Source organism: Amblyomma mixtum, chromosome 3 (genome assembly GCF_055824585.1).
Source record: "Amblyomma mixtum isolate Tamu chromosome 3, ASM5582458v1, whole genome shotgun sequence".
Taxonomy (NCBI): Eukaryota; Metazoa; Arthropoda; class Arachnida; order Ixodida; family Ixodidae; genus Amblyomma; species Amblyomma mixtum.
Window position 1 is genome coordinate 9194477 of NC_143014.1, and position 23414 is coordinate 9217890.

The 23414-nt window shown below is 43.6% G+C and overlaps 1 long non-coding RNA gene across 1 annotated transcript; it reads right to left on the reverse strand.

Annotated features, from left to right (window-relative positions):
* Positions 1-1803: 1803 nt before the first annotated feature.
* LOC149349185 (uncharacterized) lies at positions 1804-12882 on the reverse strand. The gene is made up of 3 exons (XR_016289389.1): positions 12481-12882; positions 11325-11398; positions 1804-1949 (listed from the first exon to the last, which is right to left on the reverse strand). It is a non-coding gene; the product is annotated as an uncharacterized LOC149349185 (long non-coding RNA).
* Positions 12883-23414: the final 10532 nt, after the last annotated feature.

Below are 23414 nucleotides of genomic sequence, written 5' to 3' on the forward strand. Positions count from 1 at the left end.
GAAGTAGTCCTTTAGAAACTAATATCCAGTTGTTGCCACCCAGCGACAAAGGGAAAGGGCCAAGGAGGTGCATTCCTATTTGGCCGAACGGAGCGCGAGAGGCTGTAACAGGCCTAAGAATCCTCGCCCCACAAGAGACCTTGCCGCTAACAGAGGCAGCGACGACGTCGAGAGAAGTGGCGAAGTACAGTCCAATTGCTACGGTCAATGTTGTCAATGAAAGGACGAATTTATTTATTTATTTATTCAGATATCATAAAGGCTCGAGCGGGCATTACATAGGGGGGACCAACAGTAAAAACAAAGCAACAAAAAACTGCGATTAGTACAAAATTCGTTGGCCGGGAACACCGTGTTGAAAAGCATCAAGAAATCAAAATATAAAGACACATGGCAAAAAACATTGAAGTTTCCTTGGAAAGCAATGCTTCAACAAGAATGCAAAAAACGATGAAGGTTATAGCTCGAGGTGGCATTTTAGGTCGCTTACAAGCGCTTCGTAATCATTGGCAGATGCAAGGGTGCAGGGAGTAGATTCTATTGACGGATGGCGAGGAGGAGAGGCGAATGAAAGAAGCGATTAGTTCTAGCAAAGAAGGGTTCTACTTTGAGTTGGTGATCAATGCGTGGGAATATCCGATGAGATCGCTTGATATGTTTATTTCTTATTTATTTATTTGGATTTCCTACAGCGCCTGACAGCATATTTGCAGGGGGGGGGGGCGATACATACGTACAGTCTTTGCCAAAAATAACCCTGCAACTATGGTTTGTTTCTAAGCGTCGTAGCGAAGCACCTATGGCAGCCCTTCATCGCCGAGTCTGTGAAAAGTAAGGTGAACCCTTTTCTTGACGTTCTGGCACCTTTCGGTCTTTAGGGGTGCCGTAAAGGCTCCATTAAGAAGCAAAAACCTGTTGCTTGGTTACTTTTGGCAAAGGGGGTACATACATGTCAAGAAAACAACATCTGCTACCCAGTCAGTGATACATTTCAATAAAGAAGAAAATAGAAAGAAAGTAGTGGCATCAACTGTGTGTACACATGTCAGGTTTACTGGTGGCATGAATGCAAAACAGACAAAAGGCGATAGAGTGTAAGCGAGCATTCACGCACGCCGCAGGCTCGACAACAGTGCTCGAAAAGCATTCTCAGACCGACATTCTACAACAGAATGAGGCAGTTCATTCAATTTATTGGCGGTATGCGGAGAGAAAGAGTGCCTGAAAGCATCTGTACGACATTGCGTCTCGCGTATTTTCCATTCATGATCGCACCGTTTCGATGTAAAATAGAGTGGCATGAAATAGGTTTTAGTGTTTATGACAGTTTCCTTAAAATAAATGCGGTAGAGAAATTCTAGTTTAATCTGTAATCGGCGCTCCTTAAGGGAGTTCCACTCCAAATCCTGCTTAATGCTGCTACTACGAACATCAAAACTGTAGCTTTTAGTAACAAACCGCGCTGCACGATTCTGAGCTCCCTATTGGAAAAAAGGCAATGATGTAAATATTGGAAACCAACACTGGAAACCTTGGTGGATTATGGTAATGGAAAATGCGTTGGAATGACTGGGCATGTTGGAATGCTGGGCATGTTGGAATGACTGGGCAGGTTGGAATGACTGGGCATGTTGGAATGACTGGGCATGTTGGAATGACTGGGCATGTTGGAATGACTGGGGCATGTTGGAATGACTGGGCAAGTTGGAATGACTGGGCATGTTGGAATGACTGGGAGATGTTGGGGCAGGGGCCATGGGGCAATGTTATGTCTGTCGCAATGAGACAGCAAATTTCAAAATAGATGAAGCTCCTACAGCCAGTTTTATTTTGTGTTCATGCTCCTCTTGCTCTTCTTTAGCCACTTGTCAATGCAGCTGGGCCCCATGAAACAGCCTTGTTGATGTACCACTGGTGCATGAGGGCTTGGAAAAACTGGGCGATGCACTCTGCAGAAAAGATTGAAATGAAAGAATTAGGATCCACAAGTTTTTATTCTTGCCAGTATTAGAGTGCTAAAAAAGTAAACTCCGTATTGTGGCCACAGGAATAAAGTAAGCCTAAATCAAGAACCACTGAAGCTATTCGCACTCAAAAATAAAAATAATTTGAGGTTCTTATTCAATATATCATATGCTCGTCATTAAGTACCATCATCAGCAGCATAACTAGCACCACTGCAAGACAAAAGCCTCTCCTATATCCCTAAACATAAGCCTGACGTGTGCCATAATGAGCAAAATAAAAAAGCCATCGTTTTTTGTCCTCTGAAGGCTTTTAGTGGGGTATTAATAAGAGGGACAATATAAAGGTAACATCACAAGGGTGACTGCAGTAGCACAGCTGAGATGTCGCAGACGATACACTACGAAAAGAGGCATACAATCCATTGATACATCAGTTGCAAAAAATAAAAACAGCAGCAAAGAAAAGGTAAAACAAACCAGTGTCAATGCTCCAAGCGATATCACTTATTTCCATAATTTTGAGGGACCACATGCAATGAAAATGAGGTGAGGTACAGTCACAAGCGAAGGCCATTCTGTTCTCGATTTAATTATTACTAACTCTATGCAGCTGAATGCTTTTTCTGGTGTTTTATCTTGTTGTGTTAGTGACCATCTTCCTGTGTTTGCTTGCATTGAGAACGCTAGTACAATAGGAAGTAAGTCCACATCAATCACATACCAAGCTATTACAGAATCATCATTGAAATCCTTTAGGGATGCGCTCATGAAAGTATATTGGAGTAAGATAGCTGAACTTCATGATGCAAATGTTGCCTATAATACGTTTGTCGATTGCTTTAAACAGATATATCACGACTGCTTTCCTCTTGTAACACGTGCGAAAAGTCACAGAATCCGCAAGCCATGGGTAACGCCAGAGCTTCGCGGAGAAATACAAATGAAAGACAAGCTGTACAGAAAATTTTTGAGCAGCCGGAAGGTTGAGGACCTTGCGGTATTTAAGAAATATAGGAACAAATTGACTAAAAAACTGCGGTCTGCACGAACAGCCTATCACGTGTCACTTCTAGATGTTAAGAATGCTCGAAATGGTGTACTATGGTCGAGATTAAATACACTTCTGCAGCGGGACAGTTCACGCACTGCATTAACAAAATTAAATATTGATGGAAAGGAAGTTTCTGGCGTCGAACTGGCTAATGTATTCAATACTTTTTTAACGAGCTTGGCTACCCGTGCTATAACACGTGCTGCCGGATCTGACGCTTGCAAATATGTTCGAATTCAGAATGATGAAACAATTTTTCTGCACCCAGTCACGGTAGACGAAGTAGTGTCGGTGATAACAAATCTTAACAATAGCAGTAGCTGTGACATTGATGATATCCAAATACGGCCAGTCAAGCATGTAGTTGACATAATTGCTCCCATACTTGCTCACATCTTTAACATCTGTTTAGAAACTGCAGTTTTTACGGAAAAAATGCAATTAGCAAAAGTTGTTGTTCTTTACAAAAAAGGAGATCGCAACGCCCTCGCCAACTACAGACCAATCTCTATTTTGCCAGTGTTTTCGAAAGCATTTGAGAAAATGCTGCATCTAAGAATGTCAAATTTCATCCATAAATTTAACTTGCTAACACAATTTCAGTTTGGCTTCTGCAAAAGCAAATCCACTGAACTTGCATTACTCCAACAAAAGGAATATATAATAAAGCAACTTGAAAACAAATCTATTGTCATTGGTGTATTTGTGGACTTCTCAAAGGCTTCTGACCTGGTAAATCATAAAATCTTACTAAATAAATTACACTACTATGGTATCCGAGGAAAAGCGCTCTCATTGTTAAGTTCTTATTTGTCGTTTAGACAGCAAGTGGTGTACATAAATGGTATACAGTCTGAACCGAAGCCGCTCTTCTACGGTGTCCCCCAAGGCAGTACGCTAGGGCCTCTACTCTTCAATATTTACCTAAACGATATTGTCAACATTAGCGATAATACAAAGTTTTTCATCTATGCAGACGATACGAGCGTATTTTTTTCGGGTGAAAATGTTCATGAACTTATCAAACAATGTAATGCCACAATGAAAGCTCTTGAGGTCTGGTCTGCAGTTAACCTGATGCAAATAAATGAGAGTAAGACCAAAGCTGTCATATTTAGGCCGAAAAATAAAGTTATCCCACTGCACGATAATATTATATTAAACTCGCGGGCTGTAGAAATTGTTGAGCAGTTTAAATGCATTGGGGTCATATTTTCTGCCAGTATGTCATGGGATTATCATGTCAATTATATCTTGAAAAGAATAGCTCAAATCACTGGTGTTATAGGCCATCTAAAATACATACTTCCCACAAAAACTAAGATGCTGGTATACAATTCAATATTCAACTCGCATTTAAACTATTGCCAGTTGGTGTGGGGCACTACAACATTCACTAACCTTGAACGTATTCATTTAATGCAAAAAAGATATCTCCGAAATGCATATAATTTACCGTTCCGACATCCCAGTGCAGCTTTCTTTTGTCATTCCAGAGTTATTAAAGCACATAATCTTTATAAATATCACCTCAGTGTTACTTTTAAAACAGAAATCAAGAAGAATGTAACAAATCTTAAAAATTTTGCAGAACTAAGGAAAAAAGAATCAGTCTATCCAACAAGACGTGGCGAAGAATGGACAGTGCCAACACCTCGACTAAATCTTGGTAGGGAATGCCTTCAGTACACACTTCCATCTCTTCTAAATAGGTATATCCACATTGACCTCGATTTGTTTTCTTTTTCACGTCATGAACTACATAATTTGTTTTTGCATAACATTGTTTAAGTTTCATTATTTATACATATTGCTGCTTCGTGTATTCTCCAGTGCTTCCTTGATGTGCTTGTTTTTTAAAATTGTATAAACTCTTGTGTTGCTTCCCTGTCAATAATTAGGATTGTAGACTCGTCAAGCTGCCCAAGGGCAGCTTTTTTCTACGATTCCTCCATCTGTAGTGCTAGATGGGAAATAAACTTTGATTTGATTTATTCTTCAATGGGAACAGGAAAAATTTCTTGATTTAGTTGTGATGGCATCCTGGTCTCAAGCGGGGCAGCAACATTTAACATTAAGTTGTGGAAAAGTATTGTAGAGTATATGGAACACACCTAAACGAGCGATTTCCCCTTTTATGCAGTGATGTCTGGTGGTCAAATGAGATGACTGATTACACATATGCTGTACCAAGTGTCGCTGTTGGATTAAAGGGAGTTGGTGGCGTAGCATCAAACAGTTTGGTGCAAAATTGAAAGAGCTTGGGAATACTTCAGTTTGGAATCAATAAAATTTTTATGCATAAACTGCGCAGCATGGCAAGAGCACACAGATCATGACATCTCCTGATAAACCCGAGTGCCCTTGTGGTGCCAGCAGCATGTATCGTGACATGCTCCAAGTATGTGGGGCTGCATCTGGTTAAGGTTTCTCTATACCATTAACCCTAGAGGTGGGAAAGGAGGTCAATACGTTGTGACAAAACAATGCAGACAAGACAAGGACAACGAAGGAATAAATATGATGGCATGAGTGCTGACTATCGCCAATGTGTATTGGAAACCACGTCAAAATATATACACTGTGGCCTAAAGAAACAATGAACAAAGGGCACCTTGTGTCAACCACATTGCATGAGTGTAAAACAAAACAAAAACTGACAAAGAAGCATTTAAGAGCATGAACTCTTCCTTAGGAAGCGATAAAGAAGGTGTGCTAACACAGTGATTGCGGTTTTTTTTTAAATTTCAGTGGCCTCGATTATCTCACGCACAAACTTTTCTGTGTCTGTCAGGCAAAATGCAGAACATGAATTCCGGTTCACAGCGTTTAGGATCTGGCAAACAATTGCAATTGCGACAGTGAATCATCAAAGTTCTCCCGCAAGCTTTGTTCACATCGTCGTGGTGGTCTTTTAAACCTCTCAGTGACACACTTGCCTGTTTTCCCAATGTAAACATAGCCGCATTTCAAGGCGTTCGAACACACTATGTCTTCTGTGCAGTGCACGAAGAGACTCTGATGGATAATCTCGGTTGACTACAGGTACTGAAACTTCATAGGGTTAGAAAAACAATATCGACGCCAACTCGACTGCCTATTTAACCGGTGCGGCCAATTGTGGATGTAGGGAAAGGTACGTACAAACTTCCTTTTGGGAGTTACAGTCTCGACGGGGGCACAAAAGGAATGTTTCAACTTCTGCTTAAAGCAATCGGCTAAAGGCACTGACAAAGGTTCTGAATATCCAGTAAAGGACAAACGGCATATGAGCTGGGCAAAACTGGATGTCATGGCAATCAAAAAGGATTTCATTAAGGAATTTTTGAAGCAAAGGTTAGTGACACCTCTTGACCAGCTTAGACTGAACCGAAGAAAATGGTAAAAGTAGCTTGTTTTCCCTTGGCTCGTAAGCCCAACAAGTGTAACCACCCAAGATTGAGATCCAATAAATGTGATGACATATTATCCTCTATAATTTCAGTGGTGATTCAAAGTGGACTGAGGCTTTGACTGAACTCCTCTCCCACCTTAGACAATGCTTCGTCAGGATTGGAGATCCTGCAATAAGCCACGTAACAGCGGCGCTAATAGTTTTTTTTGCAAAAACAAGCTATTCTGAAATGTAATAAAGGTGGACTGAAGGTATGAGCTTAAAAGTGCGACAAAATTATTCACCAAAACGCCTGAGACGTTTGGAATGCCACTGCTCCATTTAGGTTAATGAATTCTTCAACACATTATTGATCCTGATTGAGGGATGGCGTAATATAAATCCTTGATGTCAACATAGCACCCCATGAAATTGGTGCGAGAGTTATTGTGTAGAAACTGCGTTACTTTCTCTGCATATCTTACACGAGAGGAGTCATCAATGCTCAGCAACTTAATTTTATGTCGCAAAGAGAAGGCGATTTGTTTCTGACAGGTTCCATTCTCTGAAACTACAACCCTCAAGGAGCAGTCACCTTTATGGGTCTTTGCGGTAAAGAAGATAGCTGGACAATTTTTCTTACTGAAGTTGATGGCATTAGCCTGATGGTTAAACTCTAGATTGTTAATGTTTCTTGGCACTGGACTTTGCTTTTAACAAATCAGATAGTAAGTGGCACTCAAATTCACAATACACTGCATCTGTGGCCTTGGACTGAAAGGCGCCTTTCGATACGACCACAAAACCACCGTTTATCAGCAGTTGAAAGCAAGAGGGCCCACCCTCTTAAATACGACACAGTTCGGCCTGTGGGCAAGTTCCTAAAGAGGGTTCAAACCGTGACACTGCATCAAAACATCCCGAAACACACCTGTCACACTCAGGTCTGTGCGTGGAAAAGGCAACTCGTCAAACCATGGCAAGCATCTCCACAATAGTTCTCTTCGGAGGAACGGAAAATTTTGGTCCATAAGCACTTCAAGGACCAGACGAGGCAGCGACTCCAAGCTGAAGGTGTGCACCTTGTTGTCAAACTCTTGTGCCTGAAAACAAGCCAGGGAGTGGCTGGTTGACGGTGTCACGCACCGTTGACCAGGTGAAAGCCATCTGGAATGCCACTTTGCAGCCACTTTGCGCTCACTAGCCCGGAGCAGAGAAGCCAAGGCACGAGTGTCTGAAAACAAGGTGCACAATGTCGACACTGAGTTGCTGCCTCGTCTGCTGCTTGAAGCATATACGGGCCAAAATTTGCCATTGTTCCTTCGAAGAGGACTATTCTGGAGCTGTTTGCCATACTTTGACGTCTTGCCTTCCTGTGCCTGGACCTGAGCGTGACAGGTGTGTTTCAGGGGGCGTTGGTTGATGGGGTGTCGTGGTTTGAACCATGCCAGGAACTTGCCCGCAGGCTGAACTGTAACGGGTTTAAGACGGTGGGCCCTATCGCATTCAACTGCTGATAAAGAAGGTGGTTTTGTGGTCATGTCTAAAGGCGTCTTTCTGTCCAAGGCAACGGAGGCAGTTAATTCTGAGTTCAAGTGTCACACAACAGCTGATTTGTTAATAGCAATGTCCAGAGCCAAGAAACTATGTAATAATCTAAAGTTGAACCATCTGGCTAATGTATCAACTTCAGCAAGAAACTAGCAGAGGTGCCAATGAGAGGTCAAAAGACCACCGTTACGATCTGAACAAAGCTAGCAGGGGGAATCTGATGTTTCATTGTCGCGACTGCGGTCGTTTGCCGCATCCTTTATGCTGTGAGGCGTAATTTCTTGTGCTGCACTGTGCTAGACAGACACAGAAAAGTTTGTGCATGAGATGATCGAGGCCACTGAAATTGTAGAAAAAACGCAATCAATGTGTTAACACACCTTCTTTATCGCTCCCTAAGAAAGAGTTCATGCTCTTAAATGCTTCATATTCAACTTTCGTTTTGTTTTTGACAGATCCAAAGTGAATGTTACAAGGCGCCCTTTCTTCATTCTTTTTTTAGGCCACAGTGTATATATTTTGATGTGCTTTCCAATAAACCTTCTTGAAAGTCAGCACTCGCACCGTCGCATTCCTTCCTCATCTTTCTCTTCTTTGCGCTGTTTTGACACGATGAATTACAAACAAGACCATTCATCCGTCTTGCAAAAGTCAATACAGTCAGAGTAGCTGAGATAGTTGGGGCATCCTTCTGAATAATGCAGTCATAAAGACAAGGTTGGGACATAAAGACAAAGACTGTTATTGAATGGCTAATATTAATGTACTTTAGTAATGTGCTTGGTTTGGTTTATGGGGGTTTAACATCCCAAAGTGACTCAGGATGAGGGACGCCTTATGATTTTGCATATTGATATGCTGGGCTTTATAAGAGAAGAAGTACAATAGATTTTTAAGGCCAGCCGTAGAACAGGAAGCAATGAATCTACACTAATATCAAAGAATGAAGGCTCAAGCATGAGAGTGTAGCTAAAAGGTTATAATGACAAACATGAAAAGCTTTGGAGAAATTCAAGTCGATGACACTTGCCTAAAATAAAGAATCTAAATTTGGGTGAAAATCTGTTGTGAATTCAAAAAGTTGGATTGCACATTAGTAAAGAGAATGGGAGCCGTGATGACTGGTATAGAAATATTAGTTTGAATTATGGTGGCAAGTAATATGCGGACTCATTTCGTGCTCTAACAGTTCATGCAAAATGCACATCAATAAAATAGGAGAACAGTTTGGGGATCAGAACGGTTTCCAGCCTTAATTATTGACAGGTCAGCTTCAGGTTGTCAGGGATAGAACCAAGAGGTTTGGACTGGCTAACAATTATTGGTAAAATCTGTCTTCAGATATCCTCAGTAGTTTAAAGTATGTCAGAAGGCTTCTCACACAGCCCTCAGGTACTCGAAAGCTTGTGCTTATCAATGACTTTCGAGACATGATGAGAAGCAATGGTTAATGCAGTGAAATGGGTAACAAATAACTGATTTTTCTCAAGAAAGTGCCCATGGAATATGCTGTCAAACAAATTCCCAAGGATCCTTCAATTAAGCCCAAAATGACAGTTTATGGGTAGCCACTTTGTTATAACCATCACATACAAAAAAGAGACACCAGAAGCCCTCCTTATTCACTGAAAACAAGGGAGAATTACGAGACATCATTCCGGCACACAAAATCACACGGATGAAGAGAGTAGACTCCATGGACACCATATTTCAACTGAGGTTTATTCCACAACTCAGGCTTTTTATGTGCAAAGGGGTACTACTAGTGATCCCTGGGGCTGAAAAGTATTTCCGCCACCAGATAACAATTATTCAGGACGGCAAAAACCAAAACACAAAAAAACATAGGGGTAAAGGTATCTTGCCACTCACATTAAACACATCGGCACGCCTATGCATCACCTACCTGGCTGACCCAACAAACATATTTGCCTCCAGATAACCTATTTCTTTTTCTGGAGCGCTGCAGAAGGGCTGCTGACGTAATTCTCTTTTTCAGCAGAGATACAAAAGGCTTAAAAAATTTCCCAGCCCTTTCAAGTGCTAAACTTGCACAAGGCATGTGTTTCTTTCAAAAACGCCTTGCATGCTCGCTTGTGCGAGCAAAGGCGAATGTGCTCAGCTAAATGACCTCTGCCACTTAATGAATCAGCTGTCCTGCAATGTTCAAGCAAGCGTTCATTGATGCAAGCCTCGTCTGTCTAATGTAATGTTTGCCACAGGCAGGGAGGATGCTGTACACCATGTCAACCTCATTTTTAACGAGGGGTTTGGTGTCCTTAGTTTTGTAGGCAGGCTTTTTCGTAACGTCATTTATCAGGTGGCACATGCATCCCAGCTTTGCCAAGCTGAAAATACGACATGTACATCGTGTTTGTCACTGGCCTTCTTGAGGCGGTGTGACACCTGATGGCAATAGGGCACAATGACAGGTCACTGTTCCGAATGTGCGTTGTCTTCCGGCTTGCGCTGCCCAGCACACTTCATCTCTCGAACCTGGCTTTCTACCACTAAGGCTACAATTTCTCCTGTGAAAACTGCCTGCTCCAGTCTCCTTACTTGCGCATTGATGCTGTCACAGAGTCGTGACAGCGTCAATGCCGAAGTAAGGCGACTGGAGCAGGCAGGCAGAAAAAGAAATAGATTATCTCAACGCAAATGTGTGTTGGGTCAGCCAGGTAGGCAATGTTTAGTCACGCCAATGCATTCAACTTGAGTGACAAGCTAACCTTACGCCTATGTTTTTGTTTTTGCAACCTTGAATAATTGTTACCTGGTCGAGGAAACACTTTTCAGCCACAGGGGTCACTAGTACCACTTTGCATGTAAAAAGCTCATGTTGTGGAATCAACCTCAGTTGAAGTATGGGGTCTATGGAGTCTACTCTCTTCGTTCATGTTTTTGTACACTGGAATGATGTCTCATAATTCTACCCAGAACCAATTAGCTCAGCTCTCCATGCTTAGCAAAAACAAGGCAGCAGTAATGAAACCAGTTCTCATGTGTGCACTTTTTCTTTTACATCTGTGACCTGCGATGAGTGGCATAAAAACACATATTTAAGTTAACACACATGCATCATAATGTTAATATTCGTAGTCAAATAGTATCACATAATGCAGCCAGAAACATGCAGACATTTCGCACTTCATGCATAGAATGCAACGGTTAAAAGACGAGCAATATTGAATGTAAAACTTCAAATGGCCTGCGACCGGCCCATTCTGACAGCCAACTAATATTACTCATATAAACATGTAAACATATCAGGCCAGAGCTATCCAAACTGCTCCAAGCAATAGCATTAAGGAAAAGAGCAATGAAAGTAAGAGAACATTTCATGGCAACCACAAGAACAAAGCACAATGCAGTAACAACTTACAACACAGCTTTTGACTTCATCTGGTGGCCACAAAATCCATGCCATTGACTCGGACTGGAAGACAGATGTGCCACCTGCGGATACCAATTTCCCATTATCACTATGACAGGAGTACAAAAACAAGCATGCGAACTCGGTCCAACAGTGAATATCACATGAATGTAAAAAGATCAGGAAAAATATACTTGCCCAAGTATACGCCTCAATACAGAGGAAAACTACCCTGTTTAAAATGCATCAGTTCCCCTAGCACTAGTAAAGGAATCTTGCTATGAGCAAAACAAATCTGCGTTCGAAAGCGTAGATAAACATCGTAATAACGGAGACAATTATTGCGTCACTTGTTTTCCTCAGAAACCAATTTTCAAACAGCAGAGTGATCGAAATGCAAGATCCTATACTCTGGGTAGCCAGAAACGCTATCGGTATCATAAAAAAAAAATCTTCACATACTCATTTAAAAATTAGATCCTGACGGCCGGAAATTAACTTTCGTTGGTAACTGCAACCTGAGACAGTGCTTTCTTTACAGTGGGGTTTGAATTCAGATGCGGAAAATGGGCACTGATCGTATTGGAGGGTTCCGGATTAATTTAGACCACCTAGAATTTCTTAACGTGAGCTGACATCGCACAGCACAGGGGCATTCTTTTTTTCATTTCACCTAAATCGAAATGCGGCTACTGCCATCAGGATCGACCCCACGACCTAAGGTTCAACAGTCTAGGGCCAAGCAAAAACCGCGGCGAATAAAAAGTGTTTCAATCCCCCTCAAAGTGCTAACGCTATCTTGAAAGACAATCATACATTTTACGCACAGCCAAAGTGCCGGTCCTTGAAACGTGCGCGGTGGTGTGAACAAGCATGGGCAGAAACGCGTAGAACGAGGCATATACGAGGACAAATCTGTGCTCAACAAGAAACAAAACGCGCAAACATGCGCATACCAAAATCATGCAAAGCTAGCGCACGCACGGTCGCATCCCCTTTGCCAAAACAAGTACCGACAGCGACAATTCTTGACAGAGCAACTCACCGCGGCGACAACAAAAGCGCCTTAAACGCTTTTTATAGCATTGAACACGAATACTGCAGCAGTACGACAGGTCACCGTTCCAGCATTATATGCTTCGGATAAAGCACGAGTACTGCTTACCTTTTCAGATGATTGCGTAGTCGTGCAGAACGCTGTTTGCCTTCGTGTCACGGGCACTACAACCAGTGAGAGTTCAGCACGAGTGCTACGTAGCCGGCACTCTCTACCACGTAGTCACACAGAAGAAAATATTCCGGGCCTTATTTGGAACATTTCCACCGCGACACTGCCCGCGCGTCTTTGTGACTGGACACCCATCCTGGACTACACAAAGAAGCGCACAGACTGAAAAGTTAGAGAGACCAGAAAAATGACACTTTGCCTCGAATAGGCTACGTCGACAGCGCTGCGCGATTGTGCACCCTTGAGCAAGAAGAAACACACGCAAACCACAACACAGTTCACGACGGCTCACAATCCAAGTAGCGATTTGTAGCAAGCGCCGAAGCGCGATGCACGCGACGCAGCACCCGAACCGCCATGAGGGTTATACAGAAAAACAGCTACCGGCAGCCGCCTGGCGGTGACAACCAGTTTTTGTTTCGGTTTCGTTGTGAAAAGCTTGTATCCTACTTTTTATTTTATTTTTGGTATTTTTTTGGGGGTATTCAGCCGTATCGGCATCCACAGAAATTGCAGCGATTGCGAGCAATTACCACTGGTAGAAACGCGCGAATTAACGACCTGTTGCTTGCGCTGCGGTTGAAAAATGCCGGAGTTCTCACGGCAGTATGGCTTGCTGCTTTGCTCATTCACGAAATTACATGCCGATTTCTGTTTGTATGGGGAAGTTTATTTTTATATTGATGGGAGATCAGCAAGGCTAACAAAATACCCAACGTAGCAGTCGTAGAGAGTAGGTTGTCGTAAAAACATGGTGACGCTGTTTGATCGGCAGCACGACGTGAGAGGCGGCAGCGTTGAAACGCGCGTCGAGAGAACAACCTCCATGGTATATGCTTTTTACAGTGAAGGTGTGCATTTTTTATAGTGGAGTTCTCTCATCCAACGTGAAAACCAAATCAATTCTTAGTATGAAATATGCTGTGTAATTTATATCCTCATATTGTGTTTATATATATCTGCATTTCTATTTTGAAAAACGGTGTTGTACTGGTAATTGTGTACCAAGGTGCATGTATAAGAGTGCAGCCTTGTCGAAATATTCTGTGTATATATTTGTATTCGTAACCCTTCTACAAAGAAGCTGTGTGGCCAGCTATGTGGTTAACAATTTGTTAATTGAATTAGTATGTCTTGAAATGCACGCTCAATAAAATTTTCTGAATGAAATTGAGTGTTCGGATTCAGGCATGCAGGGCTCTGCAAACCTGCAATTTATTATTTTGTGAACAATGAAGTTAAACTTTTTCTCAAATATTTTGCTAATGATAATCTAAGCCCAAGTATATAAGTCGTTACTTTTTTAAAAAATTTTCTGAAACTGTCAAGTCAACAAATGCACGTGTAAAAAAGAGAAATTTGTCTTGCAGTTTTTATTCTAACAGCATAAAGTGCCAAGTGTACAGTCTTTGTCAAAAGTAACCAGGCTGCATGGTTTGCTTCTAGCTTGTATAGTGGAGCCCTTGTGTTATTCCTAAGGATCAAAACGTGTTGGAAGATAATAAGACCCTCAGTCCTTACCTTTAGCTACCATTCCAGCTTTAGGGAAGCTGTGAGGGATCCACTGTACGAGCTAGAAGCAAACCATGCAGCCTGGTTACTTTTGACAAAGACTGTACGTTTGATGGATTTGACCCACTGGGATTGTTAGTGCATTGATGAGTTTCATTTTGTCAACCATATAGGCACATGCATGCAGTATCTGCTGCCCAGCATCGGCCATTCAAATACAGCCATGGTTTGTGCCATGCCAAACAAGTAGGTACAGTCGTGGGTAAAAAAGATTAGCACACATGACGGAACACCAGAGCGCCGGAATGACAACGCCTGGCACTGCGGGTGGCGGAGAGGCTGATAACGGGAGTGCCGGGCCGTTCCCATTCTACAGTATTAAGGGGGTCTGCCACGGACAGTAAAATTACTGCGGACTGCCACGGACAGCAAATTAGCGGACTGCCACGGACAGCAAAACTGCTGACTAAAAGCAGCGCTATCATCTATTGTTCCCGCGAGTTCCTTTTGACAAACCATCGCGGACATAAAAAAACAGTAATAAAAAGAAGCCATCCGTGCTCATGATAACCGAGCCAAAATAAATTCCGCAAGCACAGTCACGTAGGGTCGGCACTTCAACGCTCGGGCGGTGCACGCTTGATAAAGCTTACTTCCTGCCGTCCCCCCCCCCCCCCCCCCCCCCCCTAGGCTGCAAACATGGAAGAAACGGCCCGTTAGGCAGTTCTGCCTACCGCAGCGCCGCGTGGTGAGATATACGAATTCTGATCGCCAGTGATCTGTGCTAATATTTTTTGCTCGCGACTGTACACATCCATAGGCTCCCACCGTGGTTTCCACATAGTCCAGTGTTGCCTGCCAGGCCCACCGAGATAATCACGATGGATACCACCAAGCCCATCCCGTCCCATCGTGCTCACTGAAGTGTGCAGCGTGGTTTCCATTCAGCCCAATATTGTTTACTGAAAGTGCCAGTGCAGCCACCACAATTTCCACTCAATCCAGGGTGGCCCAAAGTCGCCATTAGTGCATCCAGCATCTCTCCCATTCGCTCCACCAGCACCCAGCGTGGAAACCAACACTTCCAATCAGCCCACCGTTTTCTCCAACATGGAAACCAACACTTCCATTCGGCCCACCGTTTTCTCCAACAAGACTTTTGATGGAATTTTCAACAGGGCTCGTTCCAGAATAGCACAATGGGTTCCGGCTTGAGGGTCCCGTAGAGCACAGGCATCCTCCATGATGGATCTAATGTTAGTAAAATATTAAAGCTCCTTAGGCTTTTGAGGAGCATCCCTAAAATTCTTTTTTTAAAAAAATATCATTTTCGACGCGTTTGTTGCTATGTATTCAACCTGTTTTCTCCAGGTAAGGTCAGCCGAAACGAAAATACCAAGATATTTATAATCCGACACTTTACATAAAAGCTGCACATTTAAAACATACTCCGAATCGATTGGAGTCCGCCTGCGGGTAAAGGAAACGCAGTAGCATTTAGCCTCATTTAAAGACATGCTCCATGTATCGCACCATTGTTTAATGGGGTTAAGGTTTAATGCGGTCACAGGAGGAATGATTGTGATATAATTCGCAGAAAAATGACAGTATGCAAAGCATTCTCCGTTTTTCGAGAAGATGTAAACTGAGAGCTTTTTTTAATTTCAGTTGTTGTTGTTGTTGTTGTGACTGAGAGAAGGATGAAAAGGAAATTGCACGGGCCTGCTACTGGCTCGAACCAAGCCACCACCGCTGCCACGTGCAGATAGAGAACAGTTACATTGGCTGATCGCGAGTAGTTCTTAGATATGAACCGGGAAGTTTAGTTCGCACAGATTAAAGAGGCGTAATCCAATTTCGAGTGCACTAATGTAGTGTATGGTAGTAGATTTGTGTCTAGATTCGCTAAACGCAGGTTACGTCTCAAGAAGCTGGGTGTTTTGGAAACTTTGTTAATAAGCGTGCGATGTGACTGCTCCATGAGAGGTCTGCTGCAAAATGTAACCCTAGATATTTTATGATGGGTGCCGATTCTACGCGCACATTGTTCAAAGTGTAATGTCAAGGTTCAGCACTAGATATTGTGGTAAATCTAACAACTTTTGTTTTTGAGGTGCTAATTTCTATTTGTCATTGTGTGCGCCAGTCATTAAGCTTGTTAAGGTCTGATTGTAGACGAGTAAAGTCGGAAGGATCAGCAATCTGTGTGTATATTACGCAATCATCTACAAATAATCTGACCATTGAATTTAGGTTATTACTTCTGTCATCATTATAAACTAAGAACAAGATAGGTCCGAGTACAAACCCTTGCGGTAATACAGATTTAACAGGAGATAAGCACGATGAATGCCCATTAACAAAGACTGTTTGATACCGACTGGCCAAAAAACTCCTGATCCAAGATATAACCTTAGAATTTAAGTTCAGATTCTCAAGTTTTTTTATTAGACGTATGTGTGGGACCTCATCGAATGCTTTGGCGAAACCAACAAACATGGCGTCTATTTTGGAGTGAGCATGAACAGCATACTGAAGGTGGGTGATTAGTTGAAATAGCTGTGTTTCGCAAGATCGACCGTGTAAGAAGCCGTGGTGATTGGCAAAAAAGAAGTTATACTTCACCAGATAACCCATTATGGCAGATGAGAGTATGCGCTCGAGCAATTTGCAGCTGATGTTGTTTAATGAAATGGGTCTGTGATTTGATGATTTAGAAGCATCGACAGATTTAAAAACGGGAATGACACGCGCAATTTTCCAGTAGTTTGGAACACAGCCCGTATCAATGGATTGCTGAAAATTAGGGGCATATTGCAGGTTTTGCTATTTTGAGTAATCGAAGACATATCCCATCGAGGCCGGGTGCGGAGTTAGCGGGTAGACGGTCCATGGCAGAGGATACACCCTCTGGCGTGACAGTTATGCGGGGCATAGTTAAATGCAGCTTTGGAAATCGCAGGTCAGAAGGTAAAAAGCTCTCATACGTGAACACTTAGCAAAAAAATTGGTTAAATTCCTCAGCTACCTCAGTGAAGGTAAGGAGCTTGCCTTCTTTAGTTATTGTTACTGAGGAGTTCGAACTGTAATTTGGATTAACAACTCGCCAGAATTTTTTAGGATTGTTCTTAACAGATGTGAAAGGTCATTGTTATAAAGCTTGCACTTCGTGTCTTCAATTTCAGCTTTGCACAGTTGCGCATGTGTGCGGTATTGATTTCAATCGCGTTCAGATCCCGACACTTTATATTTGGCGTACAACCTTTTCTTTTTTTATGCACCTTTCGACGCTCCTTGTGAACCATGTGTTTTCTGTAGATGTGGTTTGGTTTGGTTTGGTTTGGTTTGTGGGGTTTGACGCCCCAAAGCGACTGAGGCTATGAGAAACGCCGTAGTGAAGGGCTCCGTAAATTTAGACCACCTGGGGTTTGTGAACGTGCACTGACATCGCAGAGTACACGGGCCCCTAGAATTTCTCCTTCATAGAAATTCAACCGCCGCGGCAGATATCGAGCCCGCGTCTTTTGGGTCAGCAGCCGAGTACCGTAACCACTGAGCCACCGCGGCGACTTTCTGTAGATGTGGTGATGGTGACTTTAGGCATCTGCTTATCTTTTAGCAAAGTTAGCTTGTCCCGAATAAGAGACCAGTTTTAATTGGCATCCCGCGAACTGAAAGAATAGAAAACATCGGCCGAAAATAACGTCTTGAATAAACACCGCGAACGAAGACGAGCACAAAAGACAAGGAAACGGACGACACAGCCTGACTAACAACTTAGGGTTTATTGCTGATCACACAAGTATAAATACATAGATGTCGGCAGAGAGGGAAAGGTTTACAAGGTGCAAACAAAACCCAACAAAACATAAATGTGACATCAGCAACAGCAGATTATCAGCCCCCAGGAGTGACCGCTCTTTTTGCAGTAGTGTTAGCGAAGGAGTGCTTATACATGCATTTCCCTGCTTGAATATGTTGTAGGCCTCGATAATTTCCCTCGCAGTTTTTTCCCGATTTTTGGCAATGACCTTGGTTTCATGATATAGCGGTACGCACTGTTTGTTCTCTGTCTTTGCCCATTCACAATCCCGGCAATGAATGCCGAGGTGACCGGAAACTACTTTTGAGACTTTATAGCTGTGTTCGCTCAGCCTTTTATTGATACATCGTCCCGTCTGTCCAACGTACTGCCCCCCACAGGGCAGAGGGATGTTATAAACAACCCACTTATCACAAGGGACGAAGCGTGACTGGTGCTTAGTTGTGCACTTCGCCACTTTTCCTTTGATCTCATTAACAGATCGGCACATACCAGCCAGAACACAACATCAACACCTGCTTTTTTCCACACTTTTTTCAGGGAGTGTGATATTCCATGTAGATATAGAATCACAGCGACACGTTTGCGGTTGTTGTCCGATTCCTGGCCGTCTCGTGTAGCTGGTTCTGACTTGCTCTTCCTTAGGGCCGACTCAGCTACTGACATGATAAGTTCTAGGGGGTACCCTGCCGAGAGCAACCTTTTTGCCTGGTGTGAAACGCTGGAGTGCAGTCTGTGGTGGCAGGATTTTGTTAATGAGCTGTTCAAACAGGACCCTATGATACACCTCTTAATGAGCTTGGAATGGCAAGAACCATAGGGAAGAAGGGGCTTGTTACCTCGAGGTTCGAAAGCCCAGCAAACGTGGCTAGGAGTGAAGTACAGGCCAAGGTCTAGAAACTTGATGCGGTTGTGAACAGGGGTTTCATAAGTGATCTCAAGGGGGGAGAGAGCGTCACAAAAAATGGACAGACTACGAGAGACCTCGGTTTCAAACTCCAGTCCAGAGCACTAAACAAAAACAAGGTAGTCGTCGACAAATCTAAATGTTTTTTCGACCTTAGTTTTCCCAAGGCGTTCGTTGAGAGCACGGTCGCATCTGGCGAGATAAATGTCACTGACTTAAGAAAAACCAGCCAAAAAGACGGGGACAAAGGAGAGACGAGGCACACACAACGACTGGACTATCAACTGTGCTTTATTGAAAAAACAGCCAGTCTCCAAGAAAACCCAACAGAGCATGCGCAGCTCAACGGCACCGCAAAACCAGCACAAAAAAACAACAGCGATCTCGTAAGATAGTCAAACTGCGGTGTCAACGGGACAAGTAACCTAATTCTTTCTGCATCAACGTGATAGAAGCCGTGCTAACACAGTTATCTCCATGATTGCTAAATTGAAATGCTTCGAGGATTTCCCGCTCAACCTTACCCTTGCCTCTACCGAGAAAAGTGACATTGGAAAACAACGGGTAGCACCCGCAATCGCGGCAATGGCGAGGCAAGTTTGCTCCGTCAGCCGGAGTCAGAGAGTTATGGTGCTCTCGTAGCCTTTCATTTATACACCGGCCAGTTTGGCCGATGTAAACTTTTTCGCATGTCAGCGGAATCTTATAAACCACCCGTGTCGCACAAGTAACATAGCAGTTTTGATGCCGCGTCGAACAAACAGGTGGTCTAGTTCTGCCACGCGCGACACGTGAACAAAGGCTTGAAAGTTTGCAAGGAGCAGAAAAGATAACATTGACACCTTGTCTTGCAGCAACTTTTTTGATGTTGTAGGAAGCCCCATGCACATAAGGCATCACCTCAAATTTTCTTCTTTCAGCCCTAGTAGGGTCAGCCACCTTTTCATCACGGCTCTTAATTCTTTGCAGCAACGACTCTGCCACAGCATTCAAAAGCGGTTTTGGGAAACCGGCCTGTTGCAAACGCTTAACCTGGTTGTCGAAACTTGACTTCATGCTATGGTGGCAACTCTTCTGCAGAGCATTGCGAAAACAGCTCATGGCAATCCCTCTCTTGACGACTTTTGAGTGTGCAGACGAGTACGGTAATAAAGCCTTCTTACTCCTAGGTAAAAAACACCAGCATACATGGCCATCGTCACGAAAAGTTAGTTGAAGTTCTAAAAAACGAATCGACTGGTTAGCGGGTAGTTCAAAGGTAAAAGAAAGGGAGCTTGAGCAAGCTTTAAAATCTTCTAAGACATTTTCTACAACCTCATGCAAGGAGTTAGTCGGTGAAAGATTTAACATTATCAAGAAATCGTCAACATATCTAAAAACTTTGCACACTCGTTTGTCAAGAAAAGAGCCTAAAAGTGTGTTGTCAAACTTTGCTAAAAAAATTTGGCACAAGATAGGAGCTACGCTAGCACCAATACAGATTCCTTTTTTCTGTATGAACAGACCGCCCTTAAAATCTACAAGGGTAGATGAAATATAAGTAGATTTCAACTCTTCTGCAAAACTTTTCTTCTTCTCTGGGTATCTTTTTAAGTGTGCAGTCTCCGGAAAATCAGGCAATGGTTTGCGCCAGCGCAATTGCTTTCATCACCTGCCGAGCGCGTGCCCTGTCTCATTGCCTCAAGGTGAATTCGGCGCCCAAAGAGCTCGTTGCCTTCTTTGGCCTCCTAGAGCCATCTTCGGGGCATTGGAAGCGGATAGCCAAAATTTGGAAATCCGAGTGCTGGAGACAGGTGAGACTCCTACATGACTGGCTTCGAGTTTTGTGCCTCACCGGACGTAGCGAACACCTTGGGGTTCGATGCCTTCAAGAACACCGTCGCATCGCAGACCAAGCTACTGAGGTGTACTGGAATCAGCTTCGGCGAGAATTGCCAAGAAAGGAACAGTCAAAAGTGCACAGAGGCTCTGTTACCTATCTGGAAGGAACGTCAGTACCTAAGGCAATTGATGACCTACTACAGAATGGGCCCAAGTACAGTATGGAGCCTCGTGTCAGCAGACATGAGCTCCTTGCTACTGTACATCGTGTGGCAGAGAAAGCCGAGAGAGACGAGAAGCAGAGGTGTTTGTCTGAAGGCATTGACGTCTTACGCAAGATAGACAGTAAAGAACAAAGGCACACGGACCCTGCTCTTCACCAAGTGGTGGACCACTTCATCGAAAACAAATTGACACTTCTTCAAGCGGACAAGGAAGGAGGGTTTGTGGTTCTTCCTACGAGCACGTTTGGTGATAAGGCTTTGGCAGCCGTACACAAGAATTTCCTTCCTACGAAACGCAAGCCTTCAAAACTGAAGACCACAGCCGTGAGACTCCTAGAAGCCAACAACTTGGATAATCTGGCTCAGAGGGTGAAGAATTGCAAAGGTAATCGCCTCCAAATCTTTTTCTCCGCAAAAACGCACAAGACGGACTGCCCTTTGAGGGCCATTGTGACCGAGGCTGACACCTGGCAAAAGTTAGTGGGCCAGTACTTGCAGCGACATCTGCAGTCCCTTGATGTGCAGGACCCCTGCTACGTTGCAAGCGCAGCTGCTGTGGTTGAAGTACTCAGCGACGGCATTCCCGGAGCCAACGCTGGGTTTTCTATTGACATCGAAGACTTGTTTTACAGCATCCCTCATGACGAACTATTTGTTGCAGTGCGTGAAGTGATTGAACAGAACGGCCTAGTTGCCTTCCAAAATGCTTGTGGCATCTCCATCGATGCGTTCTTAGAACTGTTAACTACTTATATTTCATCTACCCTTGTAGATTTTAAGGGCGGTCTGTTCATACAGAAAAAAGGAATCTGTATTGGTGCTAGCGTAGCTCCTATCTTGTGCAAAATTTTTTTAGCAAAGTTTGACAACACACTTTTAGGCTCTTTTCTTGACAAACGAGTGTGCAAAGTTTTTAGATATGTTGACGATTTCTTGATAATGTTAAATCTTTCACCGACTAACTCCTTGCATGAGGTTGTAGAAAATGTCTTAGAAGATTTTAAAGCTTGCTCAAGCTCCCTTTCTTTTACCTTTGAACTACCCGCTAACCAGTCGATTCGTTTTTTAGAACTTCAACTAACTTTTCGTGACGATGGCCATGTATGCTGGTGTTTTTTACCTAGGAGTAAGAAGGCTTTATTACCGTACTCGTCTGCACACTCAAAAGTCGTCAAGAGAGGGATTGCCATGAGCTGTTTTCGCAATGCTCTGCAGAAGAGTTGCCACCATAGCATGAAGTCAAGTTTCGACAACCAGGTTAAGCGTTTGCAACAGGCCGGTTTCCCAAAACCGCTTTTGAATGCTGTGGCAGAGTCGTTGCTGCAAAGAATTAAGAGCCGTGATGAAAAGGTGGCTGACCCTACTAGGGCTGAAAGAAGAAAATTTGAGGTGATGCCTTATGTGCATGGGGCTTCCCACAACATCAAAAAAGTTGCTGCAAGACAAGGTGTCAATGTTATCTTTTCTGCTCCTTGCAAACTTTCAAGCCTTTGTTCACGTGTCGCGCGTGGCAGAACTAGACCACCTGTTTGTTCGACGCGGCATCAAAACTGCTATGTTACTTGTGCGACACTGGTGGTTTATAAGATTCCGCTGACATGCGAAAAAGTTTACATCGGCCAAACTGGCCGGTGTATAAATGAAAGGCTACGAGAGCACCATAACTCTCTGACTCCGGCTGACGGAGCAAACTTGCCTCGCCATTGCCGCGATTGCGGGTGCTACCCGTTGTTTTCCAATGTCACTTTTCTCGGTAGAGGCAAGGGTAAGGTTGAGCGGGAAATCCTTGAAGCATTTCAATTTAGCAATCATGGAGATAACTGTGTTAGCACGGCTTCTATCACGTTGATGCAGAAAGAATTAGGTTACTTGTCCCGTTGACACCGCAGTTTGACTATCTTACGAGATCGCTGTTGTTGTTTTTTGTGCTGGTTTTGCGGTGCCGTTGAGCTGCGCATGCTCTGTTGGGTTTTCTTGGAGACTGGCTGTTTTTTCAATAAAGCACAGTTGATAGTCCAGTCGTTGTGTGTGCCTCGTCTCTCCTTTGTCCCCGTCTTTTTGGCTGGTTTTTCTTAAGTATAATGTACCAACTAACCCAGATTTCAACTCTTCTGCAAATGTCACTGAGTATGGGGGCGATACAGGAGCCTACGCATATGCCGTTTTTTTTAATGAAGACGGATGAGTTCCACTCAGTGAAAGTTGATTGCAGGTACAAGGAAAGCAGATGCAGAAATCTTGCTACAGAGATACCGGACGCGTTTTGAAAGGCAACCACGCCATGTCGGTCAATGCATACTTCGATACTTTGGTCAATACTTCCTGACAACGTCCGCCGTGTACTCGGGTGCGGACCCAAGTTCGCCGTAGAACCACGGAAGAACATCCCTGAGCTGCTTTCCATGGTCAGAGCGGTTTCTTCCAGAGCCAGCCCAGCCGATCGGGACAGATGCACTCTGGATGGCGTGGACGTTCTGTCAAGACCAAGGAACGATCCCAGGCGCTTGCCCCTAAGGGAGACTGTTGATTTTCTGAGGGGCAAGTCTCTAACCCTGTTACAGTCGGATAAGGAAGGGGGGTTTGT